The following is a 24,950-nucleotide window of genomic DNA, read 5'->3' on the forward strand; positions in this document are numbered from 1 at the left end:
TGTCCCCTGCATCCCCTCACCCACCCAGCAGTGACGGGCACCTGCCAGCAGTCCCCGACTCTTGTCCCCCTGCACCCCCACCCACCCAGCAGTGATGGGCACCTGCCAGCAGGCCCCGACTCATGTCCCAAACTGCCAGCAGGCCCCGAATCATGTCCTCCTGCACCCCCACCCACCCTGCAGTGATGGGCACCTGCCAAGAGGCCCTGACTCATGTCCCCCTGCACGCCCTCACCCACCCAGCAGTGACGGGCACCTGCCAGCAGGCCCCGATGCATGTCCCCCTGCACGCCCTCACCCACCCAGCAGTGACGGGCACCTGCCAGCAGGCCCCGATGCATGTCCCCCTGTACCCCCTCACCCACCGAGCAGTGACGGGCACCTGCCAGCAGGCCCTGACTCATGTCCCGCTGCACCCCCTCACCCACCCAGCAGTGACGGGCACCTGACAGCAGGCCGCGACTCATGTCCCCCTGCACCCCCTCACCCACCCAGCAGTGATGGGCACCTGCCAGCAGGCACTGACTCATGTCCCCCTGCACCCCCTCACCCACCCAGCAGTGACGGGCTCCTGCCAGCAGTCCCCGACTCATGTCCTCCTGCACCCCCACCCACCCAGCAGTGACGGCACCTTCCAGCAGAACCCGACTCATGTCCCCACCTGCCAGCAGGCCCCGACTCATGTCACCCTGGACCCCCACCCACCCAGCAGCAGGCCCGACTCATGTTCCCCTGCACCCCCTCACCCACCCAGCAGTGATGGGCACCTGCCAGCATGCCCCGACTCATGTCCCCCTGCACCCTCACCCACCCAGCAGCAGGCCCCGACTCATGTTCCCATGCACCCCCTCACCCACCCAGCAGTGACGGACACCTGCCAGCAGGCCCGACCTATGTCCCCCTGAAGCCCCTCACCGACCCAGCAGTGACAGGCACCTGCCAGCAGGCCGGCCTCATGTCCCCCTGCACCCCCTCACCCACCCAGCCGTGACAGGCACCTGCCAGCAGGCCCCGACTCATGTCCCCCAACCCCCTCACCCACCCAGCAGTGACAAGCACCTGCCAGCAGGCCATGAATCATGTCCCCCTGCACCCCCTCACCCACCCAGCAGTGACAGGCACCTGCCAGCAGGCCCCAACTCATGTCCCACTGCACCCCCCACCCACCCAGCAGTGACGGGCACCTGCCAGCTGGCCCGACTCATTTCCTCCCACCCACTCACCCACCCAGCAGTGATGGGCAACTGCCAGCAGGCCCTGATGTATGTCCCCCTGCACGCCCCTCACCCACCCAGCAGTGACGGGCACCTGTCAGCAGGCCCCGACTCATGTCCCCCTGCACACCCTCACCCTCCCAGCAGTGTTGGGCACCTGCTAGCAGGCCCTGACTCATGCCCCCCCACCCCCTCACCCACCTAGCAGTGATGGGCACCGGCCAGCAGGCCTTGACTCATGTCCCCCTGCACGCCTTACCCACCCAGCAGTGATGGGCACCTGCCAGCAGGCCCCGACTCATGTCCCCATGCACCCCCTCACCCAACCAGCAGTGACGGGCACCTGCCAGCAGGCCCCGACTCATGTCCTCACCTGCCAGCAGGCCCCGACTCATGTCCCCCTGCACCCCTACCCACCCAGCAGTGACGGGCACCTGCCAGCAGGCCCCGACTCATGTCCCCACCTACCAGCAGACCCCAACTCATGTCCCCCTGCACCCCCACCCACCCAGCAGTGATGGGCATCTGCCAGCAGGCCCTAACTCATGTCCCCCCTGCACCTCCTCACCAACCCAGCAGTGACGGGCACCTGCCAGCAGGCCCCGAATCATGTCCCAATGCATTCCCCTTAACCACCCAGCAGTGACGGGCACCTGAAGCAAGCCTAGACTCATGTCCCCCTGTACCCCCTCACCCACCCAGCAGTGACGGGCACCTGCCAGCAGGCCCCGACTCATGTCCGCTGCACCCTCACCCACCCAGCAGCAGACCCAGACTCATGTCCCCCTGCACCCCCTCACTCACCCAGCAGTGACGGGCACCTGCCAGCAGGCCCTGACTCATGTCCCCCCACCCACTCACCCACCCAGCAGTGATGGGCACCTGCCAGCAGGCCCTGACTCATGTCCCCCTGCACGCCCTCACCCACCCAGCAGTGACAGGGAACCTGCCAGCAGGCCCCAACTCATGTCCCCCTTCACCCTCTCACCCACACAGCACTGACGGGCACCTGCAGCAGGCCCCGACTCATGTCCCCCTGCACCACCACCCACCCAGCAGTGACGGGCACCTGCCAGCAGGCCCCAACTCATGTCCCCCTGCACCCCCCACCCATCCAGCAGTGACGGGCACCTGCCAGCTGGCCCGACTCATTTCCTCCCACCCACTCACCCACCCAGCAGTGACGGGCACCTGCCAGCAGGCCCTGACTCATGTCCCCCTGCACCCCCCTCACCCACCCAGCAGTGATGGGCACCTGTCAGCAGGCCCCGACTCATGTCCCCCTGCACACCCTCACCCTCCCAGCAGTGTTGGGCACCTGCCAGCAGGCCCTGACTCATGTCCCCCCACCCCCTCACCCACCTAGCAGTGATGGGCACCGGCCAGCAGGCCCCGACTCATGTCCCCCTGCACGCCCTCACCCACCCAGCAGTGATGGGCACCTGCCAGCAGGCCCCGACTCATGTCCCCCTGCACCCCCTCACATAACCAGCAGTGACGGGCACCTGCCAGCAGACCCCAACTCATGTCCCCCTGCACCCCCACCCACCCAGCAGTGATGGGCATCTGCCAGCAGGCCCTAACTCATGTCCCCCTGCACCCCCCTCACCCACCCAGCAGTGACGGACACCTGTCATCAGGCCCCGACTCATGTCCCCCTGCACACCCTCACCCTCCCAGCAGTGTTGGGCACCTGCTAGCAGGCCCTGACTCATGCCCCCCCACCCTCTCACCCACCTAGCAGTGATGGGCACCTGCCAGCAGGCCTTGACTCATGTCCCTCTGCACGCCTTACCCACCCAGCAGTGATGGGCACCTGCCAGCAGGCCCAGACTCATGTCCCCCTGCACCCCCTCACCCAACCAGCAGTGACGGGCACCTGCCAGCATGCCCCGACTCATGTCCTCACCTGCCAGCAGGCCCCGACTCATGTCCCCCTGCACCCCCACCCACCCAGCAGTGACGGGCACCTGCCAGCAGGCCCCGACTCATGTCCCCACCTGCCAGCAGACCCCAACTCATGTCCCCCTGCAGCCCCACCCACCCAGCAGTGATGGGCATCTGCCAGCAGGCTCTAACTCATGTCCCCCTGCACCTCCTTATCAACCCAGCAGTGACGGGCACCTGCCAGCAGGCCCCGAATCATGTCCCAATACACCCCCTTAACCACCCAGCAGTGACGGGCACCTGAAGCAAGCCTAGACTCATGTCCCCCTGCACCCCCTCACCCACCCAGCAGTGACGGGCACCTGCCAGCAGGCCCCGACTCATGTCCCCTGCACCCTCACCCACCCAGCAGCAGACCCAGACTCATGTCCCCCTGCACCCCCTCACTCACCCAGCAGTGACGGGCACCTGCCAGCAGGCCCTCACTCATGTCCCCCCACCCACTCACCCACCCAGCAGTGATGGGCACCTGCCAGCAGGCCCTGACTCATGTCCTCCTGCACGCCCTCACCCACGCAGCAGTGACAGGGCACCTGCCAGCAGGCCCCGACTCATGTCCCCCTGCACCCCCTCACCCACACAGCAGTGACGGGTACCTGCAGCAGGCCCCGACTCATGTCCCTCTGCACCACCACCCACCCAGCAGTGACGGGCACCTGCCAGCAGGCCCCAACTCATGTCCCCCTGCACCTCCCACCCACCCAGCAGTGACGGGCACCTGCCAGCTGGCCCGACTCATTTCCTCCCACCCACTCACCAACCCAGCAGTGACGGGCACCTGCCAGCAGGCCCTGACTCATGTCCCCCTGCACCCCCCTCACCCACCCAGCAGTGACGGGCACCTGTCAGCAGGCCCCGACTCATGTCCCCCTGCACACCCTCACCCTCCCAGCAGTGTTGGGCACCTGCCAGCAGGCCCTGACTCATGTCCTCCCACCCCCTCACCCACCTAGCAGTGATGGGCACCGGCCAGCAGGCCCCGACTCATGTCCCCCTGCATGCCCTCACCCACCCAGCAGTGATGGGCACCTGCCAGCAGGCCCCGACTCATGTCCCCCTGCACCCCCTCACCCAACCAGCAGTGACGGGCACCTGCCAGCAGGCCCCGACTCATGTCCCCACCTGCAGCAGACCCCAACTCATGTCCCCCTGCACTCCCACCCACCAGTGATGGGCATCTGCCAGCAGGCCCTAACTCATGTCCCCCTGCACCACCACCCACCCAGCAGTGACGGGCACCTGCCAGCAGGCCCCAACTCATGTCCCCCTGCACCCCCACCCATCCAGCAGTGACGGGCACCTGCCAGCTGGCCCGACTCATTTCCTCCCACCCACTCACCCACCCAGCAGTGACGGGCACCTGCCAGCAGGCCCTGACTCATGTCCCCCTGCACCCCCCTCACCCACCCAGCAGTGACGGGCACCTGTCAGCAGGCCCCGACTCATGTCCCCCTGCACACCCTCACCCTCCCAGCATTGTTGGGCACCTGCCAGCAGGCCCTGACTCATGTCCCCCCAACCCCTCACCCACCTAGCAGTGATGGGCACCGGCCAGCAGGCCCCGACTCATGTCCCCCTGCACGCCCTCACCCACCCAGCAGTGATGGGCACCTGCCAGCAGGCCCCGACTCATGTCCCCCTGCACCCCCTCACATAACCAGCAGTGACGGGCACCTGCCAGCAGACCCCAACTCATGTCCCCCTGCACCCCCACCCACCCAGCAGTGATGGGCATCTGCCAGCAGGCCCTAACTCATGTCCCCCTGCACCCCCCTCACCCACCCAGCAGTGACGGGCACCTGTCAGCAGGCCCCGACTCATGTCCCCCTGCACACCCTCACCCTCCCAGCAGTGTTGGGCACCTGCTAGCAGGCCCTGACTCATGCCCCCCCACCCCCTCACCCACCTAGCAGTGATGGGCACCTGCCAGCAGGCCTTGACTCATGTCCCTCTGCATGCCTTACCCACCCAGCAGTGATGGGCACCTGCCAGCAGGCCCAGACTCATGTCCCCCTGCACCCCCTCACCCAACCAGAAGTGACGGGCACCTGCCAGCATGCCCCGACTCATGTCCTCACCTGCCAGCAGGCCCCGACTCATGTCCCCCTGCACCCCCACCCACCCAGCAGTGACGGGCACCTGCCAGCAGGTCCCGATTCATGTCCCCACATGCCAGCAGGCCCCGACTCATGTCCCCCTGCACCCCCACCCACCCAGCAGTGACGGGCACCTGCCAGCAGGCCCCGAATCATGTCTCCCTGCACCCCCTCACCCACCTAGCACTGACAAGCACCTGCCAGCAGGCCCTGACTCATGTCCCCCTGCACCCCCACCCACCCAGCAGTGACGGGCACCTGCCAGTAGGCCCTGACTCATGTTTCCCTGCACCCCCTCACCCACCCAGCAGTGACGCGCACCTGCCAGCAGGCCCCAAGTCATGTCCCCCTGCATCCCCTTATCCACCCAGCAGTGATGGGCACCTGCCAGCAGGCCCCGACTCACGTCCCCTGCACCCTCACCCACCCAGCAGTGACAGGCACCCGCCAGCAGGCCCCGACTCATGTCCCCCTGCACCCCCTCACCCACCCAGCAGTGACGGGCACCTGCCAGCAGGCCCGACTCATGTTCCCCCACCCACTCACCCACCCAGCAGTGACAGGCACCTGCCAGCAGGCCCCAAATCATGTCCCCCTGCACCCCCTCACCCACCCAGCAGTGATGGGCACCTGTCAGCAGGCCCCGACTCTTGTCCCCCAACCCCTCACACACCCAGCAGTGATGAGCACCTGCCAGCAGGCCCCAACTCATTTCCTACTGCACCCCCTCACCATCCCAGCAGTGATGGGGACCTGCCAGCAGGCCCTGACTCATGTCCCCCTATACCCTCAGCCACCCAGTAGTGACAGGCACCTGCCAGCAGGCCCCGACTCATGTCCCCCCACGCACTCACCCACCCAGCAGTGACAGGCACCTGCCAGCAGGCACCGACTCATGTCCCCCAACCTTCTCACCCACCCAGCAGTGACAGGCACTGGCCAGCAGGCCCTGACTCATGTCCCCCTTCACCCCCACCCACCCAGCAGCGACGGGCATCTGCCAGCAGGCCCCGACTCATGTCCCCCTGCACCAGCCCACCCACCCAACAGTGATGGGCACCTGCCAGCAGGCCCCGACTCATGTCCTCCCACCCACTCACCCACCCAGCAGTGATTGCACCTGCCAGCAGGCCCTGACTCATGTCCCCCTGCACCCCCTCACCCACCCAGCAGAACGGGCACCTGTCAGACAGCCCCGACTCATGGCCCCCTGCACCCCTTCACCCACCCAGCAGTGACAGGCACCTGCCAGCAGGCCCCGACTCATGTCCCCCTGCACCCTCACCTACCCAGCAGCAGTCCTCGACTAATGTTCCCCTGCACCCCCTCACCCACCCAGCAGTGACGGGCACCTGCAGGAGGACCCAACTCATGTCCCCCTGCACCCTCACCCTCATAGCAGCAGGCCCCGACTCATGTCCCCCTGCACCCCCTCACCCATCCAGCAGTGACGGGCACCTGCCAGCAGGCGCCGACTCAGGTCTCCCTGCACCCCCCCACCCAGCAGTGACAGGCACCTGCCTGCAGGCCCTGACTTATGTCCCCCTGCACCCCCTCACCCACCCAGCAGTGAAAGGCACCTGCCAGCAGGCCCCGACTCATGGCCCCAAACTCCCCCACCCACCCAGCAGTGACATGCACCTGCCAGCAGGCCCTGACTCATGTCCCCCTGCACCCCCACCCACCCAGCAGTGACAGGCACCTGCCAGCAGGCCCCAACTCATGTACTCCTGCACCCCCTACCCACCCAGCAGTGACGGGCACCTGCAGCAAGCCCCGACTCATGTCCCCCTGCACCCCCTCACCCACCCAGCAGTGACAGGCACCTGCCAGCAGGCCATGAATCATGTCCCCCTGAACCCCCTCACCCACCCAGCAGTGACAGGTACCTGCCAGCAGGCCCCGACTCATGTCCCCCAACTCCCCCACCCACCCAGCAGTGACAGGCACCTGCCAGCAAGCCCCGACTCATGTCCCCCTGCACCCCCTCACCCACCCAGCAGTGACAGGCACCTGCAGCAAGCCCCGACTCATGTCCCCCTGCACCCCCTCACCCACCCAGCAGTGACAGGCACCTGCCAGCAGGCCATGAATCATGTCCCCCTGAACCCCCTCACCCACCCAGCAGTGACAGGTACCTGCCAGCAGGCCCCGACTCATGTCCCCCAACTCCCCCACCCACCCAGCAGTGACAGGCACCTGCAGAAGGACCCGACCCATGTCCCCCTGCACCCCTTCACCCACCCAGCAGTGACAGGCACCTGCCAGCAGGCCCCGACTCATGTCCCCCTGCACCCTCACCCACCCAGCAGCAGTCCCCAACTCATGTTCCCCTGCACCCCCTCACCCACCCAGCAGTGACGGCCACCTGCAGGAGGACCCGATTCATGTCCCCCTGCACCCTCACCCTCCCAGCAGCAGGCCCCAACTCATGTCCCCCTGCACCCCCTCACCCACCCAGCAGTGACGGGCACCTGCCAGCAGGCGCCGACTCATGTCCCCCAGCACCCCCTCACCCACCCAGCAGTGACAGGCACCTGCCAGCAGGCCCTGACTCATGTCCCCCTGCACCCCCTCACCCACCCAGCAGTGACAGGCACCTGCTAGCTGGCCCCGAATCATGTCCCCCAACTCCCCGACCCACCCAGCAGTGACAGGCACCTGCCAGCAGGCCCTGACTCATGTCCCCCTGCACCCTCACCCACCCAGCAGTGACAGCCACCTGCCAGCAGGCCCCAAGTCATGTACCCCTGCACCCACCAACCCAGCAGTGACGGGCACCTGCAGCAAGCCCCGACTCATGTCCCCCTGCACCCCCTCACCCACCCAGCAGTGACGGGCACCTGCCAGCAGGCCCCGACTCATGTCCATCCACCCAGCAGTGATGGGCACCTGCCAGCAGGCCCTGACTCATGTCCTCCCACCCACTCACCCACCCAGCAGTGACGGGCACCTGCCAGCAGGCCCAGACTCATGTCCCCATGCACCCCCTCACCCACCCAGCAGTGACGGGCACCTGCCAGCAGTCCCTGACTCATGTCCACCCACCCAGCAGTAACGGGCACCTGCCAGCTGGCCCTGACTCATGTTCTCCCACCCACTCACCCACCAACCCAGCAGTGATGGGCACATGCCAGCAGGCTCTGACTCATGTCCCCCTGCACCCCCTCACCCAACCAGCAGTGACGGGCACCTGTCAGCAGGCCCAGACTCATGTCCCCTGCACCCCCTCACCTACCCAGCAGTGATGGGCACATGCCAGCAGGCTCTGACTCATGTCCCCCTGCACCCCCTCACCCAACTAGCAGTGACGGGCACCTGTCAGCAGGCCCCGACTCATGTCGCCCTGCGCCTCCTCACCCACCCAGCAGTGATGGGCACCTGCCAGCAGGACCCGATTCATGTCCCCCTGCACCCCCTCACCCACCCAGCAGTGACGGGCACCTGCCAGCAGTCCCCGACTCTTGTCCCCCTGCACCCCCACCCACCCAGCAGTGATGGGTAACTGCCAGCAGGCCCCGACTCATGTCCCAACCTGCCAGCAGGCCCCGAATCATGTCCTCCTGCACCCCCACCCACCCTGCAGTGACGGGCACCTGCCAGCAGGCCCCGATGCATGTCCCCCTGCACCCCCTCATTCACACAGAAGTGACGGGCACCTGTCAGCAGGCCCCGACTCATGTCCCCCTGCACCCCCTCATCCACCCAGCAGTGATGGGCACCTGCCAGCAGGCCCTGACTCATGTCCCCCTGCACCCCTTCACCCACCCAGCAGAGACAAGCACCTGCCAGCAGGCCGCGACTCATGTCCCCCTGCACCCTCACCCACCCAGCAGCAGTCCCCGACTCATGTTCCCCTGCACCCCCTCACCCACCCAGCAGTGACGGGCACCTGCAGAAGGACCTGACTCATGTCCCCCTGCACCCTCACCCTCCCAGCAGCAGGCCCCGACTCATGTCCCCCTGCAACCCCTCACCCACGCAGCAGTGACGGGCACCTGCCAGCAGGCACCGACTTATGTCCCCCTGCACCCCCTCACCCACCCAGCAGTGAGAGGCACCTGCCAGCAGGCCATGAATCATGTCCCCCTGCACCCCCTCACCCACCCAGCAGTGACAGGTACCTGCCAGCAGGCCCCGACTCATGTCCCCCAACACCCCCACCCACCCAGCAGTGACAGGCACCTGCCAGCAGGCCCTGACTCATGTCCCCCTGCACCCCCACCCACCCAGCAGTGACAGACACCTGCAGCAAGCCCCGACTCATGTCCCCCTGCACCCCCTCACCCACCCAGCAGTGACGGGCACCTGCCAGCAGGCCCAGACTCATGTCCCCATGCACCCCCTCACCCACCCAGCAGTGACGGGCACCTGCCAGCAGTCCCTGACTCATGTCCACCCACCCAGCAGTAACGGGCACCTGCTAGCAGGCCCTGACTCATGTTCTCCCACCCACTCACCCACCCACCCAGCAGTGACGGGCACATGCCAGCAGGCTCTGACTCATGTCCCCCTGCACCCCCTCACCCAACCAGCAGTGACGGGCACCTGTCAGCAGGCCCCGACTCATGTCCCCTGCACCCCCTCACCTACCCAGCAGTGATGGGCACATGCCAGCAGGCTCTGACTCATGTCCCCCTGCACCCCCTCACCCAACTAGCAGTGGCGGGCACCTGTCAGCAGGCCCCGACTCATGTCCCCCTGCACCTCCTCACCCACCCAGCAGTGATGGGCACCTGCCAGCAGGACCCGATTCATGTCCCCTGCATCCCCTCACCCATCCAGCAGTGACGGGCACCTGCCAGCAGTCCCCGACTCTTGTCCCCCTGCACCCCCACCCACCCAGCAGTGATGGGCACCTGCCAGCAGGCCCCGACTCATGTCCCAAACTGCCAGCAGGCCCCGAATCATGTCCTCCTGCACCCCCACCCACCCTGCAGTGATGGGCACCTGCCAAGAGGCCCTGACTCATGTCCCCCTGCACGCCCTCACCCACCCAGCAGTGACGGGCACCTGCCAGCAGGCCCCGATGCATGTCCCCCTGCACCCCCTCACCCACACAGAAGTGACGGGCACCTGTCAGCAGGCCCCGACTCATGTCCCCCTGTACCCCCTCACCCACCGAGCAGTGACGGGCACCTGCCAGCAGGCCCTGACTCATGTCCCGCTGCACCCCCTCACCCACCCAGCAGTGACGGGCACCTGACAGCAGGCCGCGACTCATGTCCCCCTGCACCCCCTCACCCACCCAGCAGTGATGGGCACCTGCCAGCAGGCCCTGACTCATGTCCCCCTGCACCCCCTCACCCACCCAGCAGTGACGGGCTCCTGCCAGCAGTCCCCGACTCATGTCCTCCTGCACCCCCACCCACCCAGCAGTGACGGCACCTTCCAGCAGAACCCGACTCATGTCCCCACCTGCCAGCAGGCCCCGACTCATGTCACCCTGGACCCCCACCCACCCAGCAGCAGGCCCGACTCATGTTCCCCTGCACCCCCTCACCCACCCAGCAGTGATGGGCACCTGCCAGCATGCCCCGACTCATGTCCCCCTGCACCCTCACCCACCCAGCAGCAGGCCCCGACTCATGTTCCCATGCACCCCCTCACCCACCCAGCAGTGACGGACACCTGCCAGCAGGCCCGACCTATGTCCCCCTGAACCCCCTCACCGACCCAGCAGTGACAGGCACCTGCCAGCAGGCCGGCCTCATGTCCCCCTGCACCCCCTCACCCACCCAGCCGTGACAGGCACCTGCCAGCAGGCCCCGACTCATGTCCCCCAACCCCCTCACCCACCCAGCAGTGACGGGCACCTGCCAGCTGGCCCGACTCATTTCCTCCCACCCACTCACCCACCCAGCAGTGATGGGCAACTGCCAGCAGGCCCTGACGTATGTCCCCCTGCACGCCCCTCACCCACCCAGCAGTGACGGGCACCTGTCAGCAGGCCCCGACTCATGTCCCCCTGCACACCCTCACCCTCCCAGCAGTGTTGGGCACCTGCTAGCAGGCCCTGACTCATGCCCCCCACCCCCTCACCCACCTAGCAGTGATGGGCACCGGCCAGCAGGCCTTGACTCATGTCCCCCTGCACGCCTTACCCACCCAGCAGTGATGGGCACCTGCCAGCAGGCCCCGACTCATGTCCCCATGCACCCCCTCACCCAACCAGCATTGACGGGCACCTGCCAGCAGGCCCCGACTCATGTCCTCACCTGCCTGCAGGCCCCGACTCATGTCCCCCTGCACCCCTACCCACCCAGCAGTGACGGGCACCTGCCAGCAGGCCCCGACTCATGTCCCCACCTACCAGCAGACCCCAACTCATGTCCCCCTGCACCCCCACCCACCCAGCAGGGATGGGCATCTGCCAGCAGGCCCTAACTCATGTCCCCCCTGCAATTCCTCACCAACCCAGCAGTGACGGGCACCTGCCAGCAGGCCCCGAATCATGTCCCAATGCATTCCCCTTAACCACCCAGCAGTGACGGGCACCTGAAGCAAGCCTAGATTCATGTCCCCCTGTACCCCCTCACCCACCCAGCAGTGACGGGCACCTGCCAGCAGGCCCCGACTCATGTCCGCTGCACCCTCACCCACCCAGCAGCAGACCCAGACTCATGTCCCCCTGCACCCCCTCATTCACCCAGCAGTGACGGGCACCTGCCAGCAGGCCCTGACTCATGTCCCCCTGCACGCCCTCACCCACCCAGCAGTGACAGGGCACCTGCCAGCAGGCCCCAACTCATGTCCCCCTTCACCCTCTCACCCACACAGCACTGACGGGCACCTGCAGCAGGCCCCGACTCATGTCCCCCTGCACCACCACCCACCCAGCAGTGACGGGCACCTGCCAGCAGGCCCCAACTCATGTCCCCCTGCACCCCCCACCCATCCAGCAGTGACGGGCACCTGCCAGCTGGCCCGACTCATTTCCTCCCACCCACTCACCCACCCAGCAGTGACGGGCACCTGCCAGCAGGCCCCGACTCATGTCCCCCTGCACACCCTCACCCTCCCAGCAGTGTTGGGCACCTGCCAGCAGGCCCTGACTCATGTCCCCCCACCCCCTCACCCACCTAGCAGTGATGGGCACCGGCCAGCAGGCCCCGACTCATGTCCCCCTGCACGCCCTCACCCACCCAGCAGTGATGGGCACCTGCCAGCAGGCCCCGACTCATGTCCCCCTGCACCCCCTCACATAACCAGCAGTGACGGGCACCTGCCAGCAGACCCCAACTCATGTCCCCCTGCACCCCCACCCACCCAGCAGTGATGGGCATCTGCCAGCAGGCCCTAACTCATGTCCCCCTGCACCCCCCTCACCCACCCAGCAGTGACGTACACCTGTCATCAGGCCCCGACTCATGTCCCCCTGCACACCCTCACCCTCCCAGCAGTGTTGGGCACCTGCTAGCAGGCCCTGACTCATGCCCCCCCACCCTCTCACCCACCTAGCAGTGATGGGCACCTGCCAGCAGGCCTTGACTCATGTCCCTCTGCACGCCTTACCCACCCAGCAGTGATGGGCACCTGCCAGCAGGCCCAGACTCATGTCCCCCTGCACCCCCTCACCCAACCAGCAGTGACGGGCACCTGCCAGCATGCCCCGACTCATGTCCTCACCTGCCAGCAGGCCCCGACTCATGTCCCCCTGCACCCCCACCCACCCAGCAGTGACGGGCACCTGCCAGCAGGCCCCGACTCATGTCCCCACCTGCCAGCAGACCCCAACTCATGTCCCCCTGCAGCCCCACCCACCCAGCAGTGATGGGCATCTGCCAGCAGGCTCTAACTCATGTCCCCCTGCACCTCCTTATCAACCCAGCAGTGACGGGCACCTGCCAGCAGGCCCCGAATCATGTCCCAATACACCCCCTTAACCACCCAGCAGTGACGGGCACCTGAAGCAAGCCTAGACTCATGTCCCCCTGCACCCCCTCACCCACCCAGCAGTGACGGGCACCTGCCAGCAGGCCCCGACTCATGTCCCCTGCACCCTCACCCACCCAGCAGCAGACCCAGACTCATGTCCCCCTGCACCCCCTCACTCACCCAGCAGTGATGGGCACCTGCCAGCAGGCCCTGACTCATGTCCCCCCACCCACTCACCCACCCAGCAGTGATGGGCACCTGCCAGCAGGCCCTGACTCATGTCCTCCTGCACGCCCTCACCCACGCAGCAGTGACAGGGCACCTGCCAGCAGGCCCCGACTCATGTCCCCCTGCACCCCCTCACCCACACAGCAGTGACGGGTACCTGCAGCAGGCCCCGACTCATGTCCCTCTGCACCACCACCCACCCAGCAGTGACGGGCACCTGCCAGCAGGCCCCAACTCATGTCCCCCTGCACCTCCCACCCACCCAGCAGTGACGGGCACCTGCCAGCTGGCCCGACTCATTTCCTCCCACCCACTCACCCACCCAGCAGTGACGGGCACCTGCCAGCAGGCCCTGACTCATGTCCCCCTGCACCCCCCTCACCCACCCAGCAGTGACGGGCACCTGTCAGCAGGCCCCGACTCATGTCCCCCTGCACACCCTCACCCTCCCAGCAGTGTTGGGCACCTGCCAGCAGGCCCTGACTCATGTCCCCCCACCCCCTCACCCACCTAGCAGTGATGGGCACCGGCCAGCAGGCCCCGACTCATGTCCCCCTGCACGCCCTCACCCACCCAGCAGTGATGGGCACCTGCCAGCAGGCCCCGACTCATGTCCCCCTGCACCCCCTCACCCAACCAGCAGTGACGGGCACCTGCCAGCAGGCCCCGACTCATGTCCCCACCTGCAGCAGACCCCAACTCATGTCCCCCTGCACCCCACCCACCAGTGATGGGCATCTGCCAGCAGGCCCTAACTCATGTCCCCCTGCACCACCACCCACCCAGCAGTGACGGGCACCTGCCAGCAGGCCCCAACTCATGTCCCCCTGTACCCCCACCCATCCAGCAGTGACGGGCACCTGCCAGCTGGCCCGACTCATTTCCTCCCACCCACTCACCCACCCAGCAGTGACGGGCACCTGCCAGCAGGCCCTGACTCATGTCCCCCTGCACCCCCCTCACCCACCCAGCAGTGACGGGTACCTGTCAGCAGGCCCCGACTCATGTCCCCTGCACACCCTCACCCTCCCAGCATTGTTGGGCACCTGCCAGCAGGCCCTGACTCATGTCCCCCCACCCCCTCACCCACCTAGCAGTGATGGGCACCGGCCAGCAGGCCCCGACTCATGTCCCCACCTGCCAGCAGACCCCAACTCATGTCCCCCTGCAGCCCCACCCACCCAGCAGTGATGGGCATCTGCCAGCAGGCCCTAACTCATGTCCCCCTGCACCTCCTCATCAACCCAGCAGTGACGGGCACCTGCCAGCAGGCCCCGAATCATGTCCCAATACACCCCCTTAACCACCCAGCAGTGACGGGCACCTGAAGCAAGCCTAGACTCATGTCCACCCACCCAGCAGTAACGGGCACCTGCCAGCAGGCCCCGACTCATGTCCCCTGCACCCTCACCCACCCAGCAGCAGACCCAGACTCATGTCCCCCTGCACCCCCTCACTCACCCAGCAGTGACGGGCACCTGCCAGCAGGCCCTGACTCATGTCCCCCCACCCACCCAGCAGTGATGGGCACCTGCCAGCAGGCCCTGACTCATGTCCTCCTGCACGCCCTCACCCACGCAGCAGTGATAGGGCACCTGCCAGCAGGCCCCGACTCATGTCCCCCTGCACCCCCTCACCCACACAGCAGTGACGGGTACCTGCAGCAGTCCCCGACTCATGTCCCTCTGCACCACCACCCACCCAGCAGTGACGGGCACCTGCCAGCAGGCCCCAACTCATGTCCCCCTGCACCTCCCACCCACCCAGCAGTGACGGGCACCTGCCAGCTGGCCCGACTCATTTCCTCCCACCCACTCACCCACCCAGCAGTGACGGGCACCTGCCAGCAGGCCCTGACTCATGTCCCCCTGCACCCCCCTCACCCACCCAGCAGTGACGGGCACCTGTCAGCAGGCCCCGACTCATGTCCCCCTGCACACCCTCACCCTCCCAGCAGTGTTGGGCACCTGCCAGCAGGCCCTGACTCATGTCCCCCCACCCCCTCACCCACCTAGCAGTGATGGGCACCGGCCAGCAGGCCCCGACTCATGTCCCCCTGCACGCCCTCACCCACCCAGCAGTGATGGGCACCTGCCAGCAGGCCCCGACTCATGTCCCCCTGCACCCCCTCACCCAACCAGCAGTGACGGGCACCTGCCAGCAGGCCCCGACTCATGTCCCCACCTGCAGCAGACCCCAACTCATGTCCCCCTGCACCCCCACCCACCAGTGTTGGGCATCTGCCAGCAGGCCCTAACTCATGTCCCCCTGCACCACCACCCACCCAGCAGTGACAGGCACCTGCCAGCAGGCCCCAACTCATGTCCCCCTGCACCCCCACCCATCCAGCAGTGACGGGCACCTGCCAGCTGGCCCGACTCATTTCCTCCCACCCACTCACCCACCCAGCAGTGACGGGCACCTGCCAGCAGGCCCTGACTCATGTCCCCCTGCACCCCCCTCACCCACCCAGCAGTGACAGGCACCTGTCAGCAGGCCCCGACTCATGTCCCCCTGCACACCCTCACCCTCCCAGCATTGTTGGGCACCTGCCAGCAGGCCCTGACTCATGTCCCCCCACCCCCTCACCCACCTAGCAGTGATGGGCACCGGCCAGCAGGCCCCGACTCATGTCCCCCTGCACGCCCTCACCCACCCAGCAGTGATGGGCACCTGCCAGCAGGCCCCGACTCATGTCCCCCTGCACCCCCTCACATAACCAGCAGTGACGGGCACCTGCCAGCAGACCCCAACTCATGTCCCCCTGCACCCCCACCCACCCAGCAGTGATGGGCATCTGCCAGCAGGCCCTAACTCATGTCCCCCTGCACCCCCCTCACCCACCCAGCAGTGACGGGCACCTGTCAGCAGGCCCCGACTCATGTCCCCCTGCACACCCTCACCCTCCCAGCAGTGTTGGGCACCTGCTAGCAGGCCCTGACTCATGCCCCCCCACCCCCTCACCCACCTAGCAGTGATGGGCACCTGCCAGCAGGCCTTGACTCATGTCCCTCTGCACGCCTTACCCACCCAGCAGTGATGGGCACCTGCCAGCAGGCCCAGACTCATGTCCCCCTGCACCCCCTCACCCAACCAGAAGTGACGGGCACCTGCCAGCATGCCCCGACTCATGTCCTCACCTGCCAGCAGGCCCCGACTCATGTCCCCCTGCACCCCCACCCACCCAGCAGTGACGGGCACCTGCCAGCAGGCCCCGACTCATGTCCCCACCTGCCAGCAGACCCCAACTCATGTCCCCCTGCAGCCCCACCCACCCAGCAGTGATGGGCATCTGCCAGCAGGCCCTAACTCATGTCCCCCTGCACCTCCTCATCAACCCAGCAGTGACGGGCACCTGCCAGCAGGCCCCGAATCATGTCCCAATACACCCCCTTAACCACCCAGCAGTGACGGGCACCTGAAGCAAGCCTAGACTCATGTCCCCCTGCACCCCCTCACCCACCCAGCAGTGACGGGCACCTGCCAGCAGGCCCCGACTCATGTCCCCTGCACCCTCACCCACCCAGCAGCAGACCCAGACTCATGTCCCCCTGCACCCCCTCACTCACCCAGCAGTGACGGGCACCTGCCAGCAGGCCCTGACTCATGTCCCCCCACCCACTCACCCACCCAGCAGTGATGGGCACCTGCCAGCAGGCCCTGACTCATGTCCTCCTGCACGCCCTCACCCACGCAGCAGTGACAGGGCACCTGCCAGCAGGCCCCGACTCATGCCCCCCTGCACCCCCTCACCCACACAGCAGTGACGGGTACCTGCAGCAGGCCCCGACTCATGTCCCCCTGCACCACCATCCACCCAGCAGTGACGGGCACCTGCCAGCAGGCCCCAACTCATGTCCCCCTGCACCTCCCACCCACCCAGCAGTGACGGGCACCTGCCAGCTGGCCCGACTCATTTCCTCCCACCCACTCACCCACCCAGCAGTGACGGGCACCTGCCAGCAGGCCCTGACTCATGTCCCCCTGCACCCCCCTCACCCACCCAGCAGTGACGGGCACCTGTCAGCAGGCCCCGACTCATGTCCCCCTGCACACCCTCACCCTCCCAGCAGTGTTGGGCACCTGCCAGCAGGCCCTGACTCATGTCCCCCCACCCCCTCACCCACCTAGCAGTGATGGGCACCGGCCAGCAGGCCCCGACTCATGTCCCCCTGCACGCCCTCACCCACCCAGCAGTGATGGGCACCTGCCAGCAGGCCCCGACTCATGTCCCCCTGCACCCCCTCACCCAACCAGCAGTGACGGGCACCTGCCAGCAGGCCCCGACTCATGTCCTCACCTGCCAGCAGGCCCCGACTCATGTCCCCCTGCACCCCCACCCACCCAGCAGTGACGGGCACCTTCCAGCAGGCCCCGACTCATGTCCCCACCTGCAGCAGACCCCAACTCATGTCCCCCTGCACCCCCACCCACCAGTGATGGGCATCTGCCAGCAGGCCCTAACTCATGTCCCCCTGCACCTCCTCACCAACCCAGCAGTGACGGGCACCTGCCAGCAGGCCCCGAATCATGTCCCAATGCACCCCCTCAACCACCCAGCAGTGACGGGCACCTGAAGCAAGCCTAGACTCATGTCCCCCTGCACCCCCTCACCCACCCAGCAGTGACGGGCACCTGCCAGCAGGCCCCGACTCATGTCCCCTGCACCATCACCCACCCAGAAGCAGACCCAGACTCATGATCCCCCTGCACCCCCCCCACCCACCCAGCAGTGACGGGCACCTGCCAGCAGGCCCTGACTCATGTCCCCCCACCCACTCACCCACCCAGCAGTAACGGGCACCTGCCAGCAGGCCCTGACACATGTCCCCCTGCACGCCCTCACCCACCCAGCAGTGACAGGGCACCTGCCAGCAGGCCCCGACTCATGTCCCCCTGCACCCCCTCACCCACACAGCAGTGACAGGCACCTGCAGCAGGACCTGACTCATGTCCCCCTGCACCCCTTCACCCACCCAGCAGTGATGGGCACCTGCCAGCAGGCCCCGACTCATGTCCCCCTGCACCCTCACCCACCCAGGAGCAGGCCCCGACTCATGTCCCCCTGCACCCCCTCACCCACCCAGCAGTGACGGGCACCTGCCAGCAGGCCCCGACTCATGTCCCCCTGCACCCCCTCACCCACCCAGCAGTGACAGGCACCTGCCAGCAGGCACGACTCATGTCCCCCTGCACCCCCTCAACCACCCAGCAGTGACAGGCACCTGCCAGCAGGCCCTGACTCATGTCCCCCAACTCCCTCACCCACCCAGCAGTGACAGGCACCTGCCAGCAGGCCCTGACTCATGTCCCCCTGCACCCCCACCCACCCAGCAGTGACAGGCACCTGCCAGCTGGCCCCAACTCATGTCCCCCTGCAAACCCCCACCCACCCAGCAGTGATGGGCACCTGCCAGCAGGCCCCGACTCATGTCTCCACCTGACAGCAGGCCCTGACTCATGTCCCCCTGCACCCCCACCCACCCAGCAGTGATGGGCACCTGCCAGCAGGCCCCAACTCATGTCCCCACCTGCCAGCAGGCCCCGACTCATGTCCCCCTGCACCCCCACCCACCCAGCAGTGACGGGCACCTGTCAGCAGGCCCCGACTCATGTCCCCCTGCACACCCTCACCGTCCCAGCAGTGTTGGGCACCTGCCAGAAGGCCCTGACTCATGTCCCCCCACCCACTCACCCACCCAGCAGTGATGGGCACCTGCCAGCAGGCCCCGACTCATGTCCCCCTGCACCCCCTCACCCAACCAGCAGTGACGGGCACCTGCCAGCATGCCCCGACTCATGTCCTCACCTGCCAGCAGGCCCCGACTCATGTCCCCCTGCACCCCCACCCACCCAGCAGTGACGGGCACCTGCCAGCAGGCCCCGACTCATGTCCCCACCTGCCAGCAGACCCCAACTCATGTCCCCCTGCAGCCCCACCCACCGAGCAGTGATGGGCATCTGCCAGCAGGCCCTAACTCATGTCCCCCTGCACCTCCTCACCAACCCAGCAGTGACGGGCACCTGCCAGCAGGCCCCGAATCATGTCCCAATACACCCCCTTAACCACCCAGCAGTGACGGGAACCTGAAGCAAGCCTAGACTCATGTCCCCCTGCACCCCCTCACCCACCCAGCAGTGACGGGCACCTGCCAGCAGGCCCCGACTCATGTCCCCTGCACCCTCACCCACCCAGCAGCAGACCCAGACTCATGTCCCCCTGCACCCCCTCACTCACCCAGCAGTGACGGGCACCTGCCAGCAGGCCCTGACTCATGCCCCCCCACCCACTCACCCACCCAGCAGTGATGGGCACCTGCCAGCAGGCCCTGACGCATGTCCTCCTGCACGCCCTCACCCATGCAGCAGTGACAGGGCACCTGCCAGCAGGCCCCTACTCATGTCCCCCTGCACCCCCTCACCCACACAGCAGTGACGGGTACCTGCAGCAGGCCCCGACTCATGTCCCCCTGCACCACCACCCACCCAGCAGTGACGGGCACCTGCCAGCAGGCCCCAACTCATGTCCCCCTGCACCTCCCACCCACCCAGCAGTGACGGGCACCTGCCAGCTGGCCCGACTCATTTCCTCCCACCCACTCACCCACCCAGCAGTGACGGGCACCTGCCAGCAGGCCCTGACTCATGTCCCCCTGCACCACCCTCACCCACCCAGCAGTGACGGGCACCTGTCAGCAGGCCCCGACTCATGTCCCCCTGCACACCCTCACCCTCCCAGCAGTGTTGGGCACCTGCCAGCAGGCCCTGACTCATGTCCCCCCACCCCCTCACCCACCTAGCAGTGATGGGCACCGGCCAGCAGGCCCCGACTCATGTCCCCCTGCACGCCCTCACCCACCCAGCAGTGATGGGCACCTGCCAGCAGGCCCCGACTCATGTCCCCCTGCACCCCCTCACCCAACCAGCAGTGACGGGCACCTGCCAGCAGGCCCCGACTCATGTCCTCACCTGCCAGCAGGCCCCGACTCATGTCCCCCTGCACCCCCACCCACCCAGCAGTGACGGGCACCTGCCAGCAGGCCCCGACTCATGTCCCCACCTGCAGCAGACCCCAACTCATGTCCCCCTGCACCCCCACCCACCAGTGATGGGCATCTGCCAGCAGGCCCTAACTCATGTCCCCCTGCACCTCCTCACCAACCCAGCAGTGACGGGCACCTGCCAGCAGGCCCCGAATCATGTCCCAATGCACCCCCTCAACCACCCAGCAGTGAAGCAAGCCTAGACTCATGTCCCCCTGCACCCTCTCACCCACCCAGCAGTGACGGGCACCTGCCAGCAGGCCCCGACTCATGTCCCCTGCACCATCACCCACCCAGAAGCAGACCCAGAATCATGATCCCCTGCAACCCCCCACCCACCCAGCAGTGACGGGCACCTGCCAGCAGGCCCTGACTCATGTCCCCCCACCCACTCACCCACCCAGCAGTAACGGGCACCTGCCAGCAGGCCCTGACACATGTTCCCCTGCACGCCCTCACCCACCCAGCAGTGACAGGGCACCTGCCAGCAGGCCCCAACTCATGTCCCCCTGCACCCCCTCACCCACACAGCAGTGACAGGCACCTGCAGCAGGACCTGACTCATGTCCCCCTGCACCCCTTCACCCACCCAGCAGTGATGGGCACCTGCCAGCAGGCCCCGACTCATGTCCCCCTGCACCCTCACCCACCCAGCAGCAGGCCCCGACTCATGTCCCCCTGCACCCCCTCACCCACCCAGCAGTGACAGGCACCTGCCAGCAGGCCCCGACACATGTCCCCCTGCACCCCCTCACCCACCCAGCAGTGACAGGCACCTGCCAGCAGGCGCGACTCATGTCCCCCTGCACCCCCTCAACCTCCCAGCATTGTCAGGCACCTGCCAGCAGGCCCTGACTCATGTCCCCCAACTCCCCCACCCACCCAGCAGTGACAGGCACCTGCCAGCTGGCCCCAACTCATGTCCCCCTGCAAACCCCCACCCACCCAGCAGTGATGGGCACCTGCCAGCAGGCCCCGACTCATGTCTCCACCTGACAGCAGGCCCCGACTCATGTCCCCCTGCACCCCCACCCACCCAGCAGTGATGGGCACCTGCCAGCAGGCCCCAACTCATGTCCCCACCTGCCAGCAGGCCCCGACTCATGTCCCCCTGCATCCCCACCCACCCAGCAGTGACGGGCACCTGTCAGCAGGCCCCGACTCATGTCCCCCTGTACACCCTCACCCTCCCAGCAGTGTTGGGCACCTGCCAGCAGGCCCTGACTCATGTCCCCCCACCCCCTCACCCACCTAGCAGTGATGGGCACCGGCCAGCAGGCCCCGACTCATGTCCCCCTGCACGCCCTCACCCACCCAGCAGTGATGGGCACCTGCCAGCAGGCCCCGACTCATGTCCCCCTGCACCCCCTCACCCAACTAGCAGTGACGGGCACCTGCCAGCAGGCCCCGACTCATGTCCTCACCTGCCAGCAGGCCCCGACTCATGTCCCCCTGCACCCCCACCCACCCAGCAGTGAAGGGCACCTGCCAGCAGGCCCCAAATCATGTCCCCACCTGCCAGCAGACCCCAACTCATGTCCCCCTGCACCCCCACCCACCCAGCAGTGATGGGCATCTGCCAGCAGGCCCTAACTCATGTCCCCCTGCACCTCCTCACCAACCCTGCAGTGACGGGCATCTGCCAGCAGGCCTCGAATCATGTCCCAATGCACCCCCTCAACCACCCAGCAGTGACGGGCACCTGAAGCAAGCCTAGACTCATGTCCCCCTGCACCCCCTCACCCACCCAGCAGTGACGGGCACCTGCCAGCAGGCCCCGATTCATGTCCCCTGCACCCTCACCCACCCAGCAGCAGACCCAGACTCATGTCCCCCTGCAACCCCTCACCCACCCAGCAGTGACAGGCACCTGCCAGCAGGCCCTGACTCATGTCCCCCCACCGACTCACCCACCCAGCAGTGACGGGCACCTGCCAGCAGGCCCTGACTCATGTCCCCCTGCACGCCCCCACCCACCCAGCAGTGACAGGGCACCTGCCAGCAGGCCCCGACTCATGTCCCCCTGCACCCCCTCACCCACACAGCAGTGACGGGTACCTGCAGCAGGCCCCGACTCATGTCCCCCTGCACCACCACCCACCCAGCAGTGACGGGCACCTGCCAGCAGGCCCCAACTCATGTCCCCCTGCACCTCCCACCCACCCAGCAGTGACGGGCACCTGCCAGCTGGCCCGACTCATTTCCTCCCACCCACTCACCCACCCAGCAGTGACGGGCACCTGCCAGCAGGCCCTGACTCATGTCCCCCTGCACCCCCCTCACCCACCCAGCAGTGACGGGCACCTGTCAGCAGGCCCCGACTCATGTCCCCCTGCACACCCTCACCCTCCCAGCAGTGTTGGGCACCTGCCAGCAGGCCCTGACTCATGTCCCCCCACCCCCTCACCCACCTAGCAGTGATGGGCACCGGCCAGCAGGCCCCGACTCATGTCCCCCTGCACGCCCTCACCCACCCAGCAGTGATGGGCACCTGCCAGCAGGCCCCGACTCATGTCCCCCTGCACCCCCTCACCCAACCAGCAGTGACGGGCACCTGCCAGCAGGCCCCGACTCATGTCCTCACCTGCCAGCAGGCCCCGACTCATGTCCCCCTGCACCCCCACCCACCCAGCAGTGACGGGCACCTGCCAGCAGGCCCCGACTCATGTCCCCACCTGCAGCAGACCCCAACTCATGTCCCCCTGCACCCCCACCCACCAGTGATGGGCATCTGCCAGCAGGCCCTAACTCATGTCCCCCTGCACCTCCTCACCAACCCAGCAGTGACGGGCACCTGCCAGCAGGCCCCGAATCATGTCCCAATGCACCCCCTCAACCACCCAGCAGTGAAGCAAGCCTAGACTCATGTCCCCCTGCACCCTCTCACCCACCCAGCAGTGACGGGCACCTGCCAGCAGGCCCCGACTCATGTCCCCTGCACCATCACCCACCCAGAAGCAGACCCAGAATCATGATCCCCTGCAACCCCCCACCCACCCAGCAGTGACGGGCACCTGCCAGCAGGCCCTGACAGATGTCCCCCTGCACGCCCTCACCCACCCAGCAGTGACAGGGCACCTGCCAGCAGGTCCCAACTCATGTCCCCCTGCACCCCCTCACCCACACAGCAGTGACAGGCACCTGCAGCAGGACCTGACTCATGTCCCCCTGCACCCCTTCACCCACCCAGCAGTGATGGGCACCTGCCAGCAGGCCCCGACTCATGTCCCCCTGCACCCTCACCCACCCAGCAGCAGGCCCCGACTCATGTCCCCCTGCACCCCCTCACCCACCCAGCAGTGACAGGCACCTGCCAGCAGGCCCCGACTCATGTCCCCCTGCACCCCCTCACCCACCCAGCAGTGACAGGCACCTGCCAGCAGGCCCTGACTCATATCCCCCAACTCCCTCACCCACCCAGCAGTGACAGGCACCTGCCAGCAGGCCCTGACTCATGTCCCCCTGCACCCCCACCCACCCAGCAGTGACAGGCACCTGCCAGCTGGCCCCAACTCATGTCCCCCTGCAAACCCCCACCCACCCAGCAGTGATGGGCACCTGCCAGCAGGCCCCGACTCATGTCTCCACATGACAGCAGGCCCCGACTCATGTCCCCCTGCACCCCCACCCACCCAGCAGTGTTGGGCACCTGCCAGCAGGCCCCAACTAATGTCCCCACCTGCCAGCAGGCCCCGACTCATGTCCCCCTGCATCCCCACCCACCCAGCAGTGACAGGCACCTGTCAGCAGGCCCTGACTCATGTCCCCCTGCACACCCTCACCCTCCCAGCAGTGTTGGGCACCTGCCAGCAGGCCCTGACTCATGTCCCCCCACACCCTCACCCACCTAGCAGTGATGGGCACCGGCCAGCAGGCCCCGACTCATGTCCCCCTGCACGCCCTCACCCACCCAGCAGTGATGGGCACCTGCCAGCAGGCCCCGACTCATGTCCCCCTGCACCCCCTCACCCAACTAGCAGTGACGGGCACCTGCCAGCAGGCCCCGACTCATGTCCTCACCTGCCAGCAGGCCCCGACTCATGTCGCCCTGCACCCCCACCCACCCAGCAGTGAAGGGCACCTGCCAGCAGGCCCCGACTCATGTCCCCACCTGCCAGCAGACCCCAACTCATGTCCCCCTGCACCCCCACCCACCCAGCAGTGATGGGCATCTGCCAGCAGGCCCTAACTCATGTCCCCCTGCACCTCCTCACCAACCCAGCAGTGACGGGCACTTGCCAGCAGGCCTCGAATCATGTCCCAATGCACCCCCTCAACCACCCAGCAGTGACGGGCACCTGAAGCAAGCCTAGACTCATGTCCCCCTGCACCCCCTCACCCACCCAGCAGTGACGGGCACCTGCCAGCAGGCCCCGATTCATGTCCCCTGCACCCTCACCCACCCAGCAGCAGACCCAGACTCATGTCCCCCTGCAACCCCTCACCCACCCAGCAGTGCCAGGCACCTGCCAGCAGGCCCTGACTCATGTCCCCCCACCGACTCACCCACCCAGCAGTGACGGACACCTGCCAGCAGGCCCTGA

Source organism: Ambystoma mexicanum, chromosome 6q (assembly GCF_040938575.1).
Source record: "Ambystoma mexicanum isolate Mex_15411 chromosome 6q, UKY_AmexF1_1, whole genome shotgun sequence".
Classification (NCBI taxonomy): domain Eukaryota; kingdom Metazoa; phylum Chordata; class Amphibia; order Caudata; family Ambystomatidae; genus Ambystoma; species Ambystoma mexicanum.